Source organism: Salvelinus sp. IW2-2015, linkage group LG37 (genome assembly GCF_002910315.2).
Source record: "Salvelinus sp. IW2-2015 linkage group LG37, ASM291031v2, whole genome shotgun sequence".
NCBI lineage: Eukaryota > Metazoa > Chordata > Actinopteri > Salmoniformes > Salmonidae > Salvelinus > Salvelinus sp. IW2-2015.
Window position 1 is genome coordinate 9,691,142 of NC_036876.1, and position 1,748 is coordinate 9,692,889.

A 1,748-nucleotide genomic window follows, 5' to 3' on the forward strand; every position below is an offset into this window, starting at 1 on the left:
AAGTGGTGATCCTAACTGACCTAGGACAGGGAATTTATACAGGTTTAAATGTCAGGAATTGTGAAAAACTGAGTTTAAATGTATTTGGCGTATGTAAACTTCCGACTTCACTATATATATACTATATAATATATATATATATATATATATATATATATATAATGAGCCTCCCAGGTAATCCTGTCATAGGGAGAGGAGCAAAAGTAACCCTAGATGTCAATCAATCCGTGAAATAAGATTGTATTTAATAATTATATTGTTGAGGCTAGATGTGTTTTTTATTCTTCTAGATCATGGATGGTCAAGCCTCCTTCTGTAAAGCTATTGGGTGTGCAGACTTTTGCACCAGTCATGCTCCAACACATTTGGTTCAACTGCAGGACATTGATTCGCTGATGTGTTAGAGCAGGGCTGGAGCAAAAGCCTCCACACCCAATAGCTCTCCAGGAAGGGTTGGCCACCTCTGCTTTGGATATTGGAATGTCACGTCTGATACAAAGGAATTGGATAATAAAGTCAAGCCATATCTAATCAGTGAGTCTTAATGCAATTTGTTGTACAGACCTGAAGAGTTAAACAATGAGCATAGCTACTTTCCTTTGCAAATGAGAATAGAAATTCCTCTAAGAGAATATAAAAGTATACTGGTAGTGAGACGCGGGAGGATTCTGACTTCCCACAGTGCAAGCGGCAGGCTGTGACAGACCATCAGGGATCGGTGCAGGGAGGGGAGGGGGAAAAAGTGAATTGTCAACTTCAATCCATGTCACAACTTGAGCAACCCAGCGAGAGCAGCTGAAATTGCTCACTTCTTCAATGCCCAGGGCTCTCTGAGCGGCAGTCAGTTTTGGTTGACTAGTACAGGGCAGGTCACGCATTGTAACCTAGGTTACAGTCTCACTTCTACAAAACGACAACTACCAGCTCCACGCCACTGCTCAGCAAATAACAAATGTGTAGTTCTACTGTTTACCCCTTTGAGTAGTTAAATTTCACACAGACATTAAAGTCAAATTAGGCAAGATACCGGAGGATGAGGAACCCCCTTATCGTGGTGAATTGGCACGCAGGATAGGCATTTCGCTAAAGCCCAAGGCACCACGTCGTTTCACAATTTCATTAGCAGCAAATCCCATCTGCTTTATAAAGTCATCAGATTCCTCGAAACGCCTCGCCAATATGCCAAATAAGCTGGCTGGCAGCGGGCCTACTCTGTGTGTGAGTGTGTGTGTGCGTACTGCGTACACACCATGGCTTCCCGGGATTCTATATTTTTTTCTTCCTCTATTTTGTGTCAAAGAGTAAAAATAGCAAGCAGCCTTATGCAGAATAAGCACTTCATGGATTATGGCTTTGATGCCGTTTGCTTGGAGAGGCCAGCTGCCACCTGAATGTGGGAAAAACTGAATCTGAATACCTTAGCAGGGCCTGGACTTTGGCTGTAAGTGTCTGTGTGTGTGTCAGAATTTTGGGGCAAGTACATGAAACTTTGTGTGACAAAATTAGTCAATGTGTTTACGTACAAAAGTGTAGTAAGACTGTGTGTGTGTGTGTGTGTGTGTGGTTATGCAGCTGGTAAACAAAGCTTTATAAGAGTAGACAACCATGACAATCAGTTGGTTGTGAAAACAAGGACATTGACATTCCTCAGGCAGCACTGAGGCCCATATTGATTATACGTCTGTGCTCCTATGCAACAAGTTAGACATGTGACACTGCAAGATATGACATTCAAAAAGTCAGTCAAG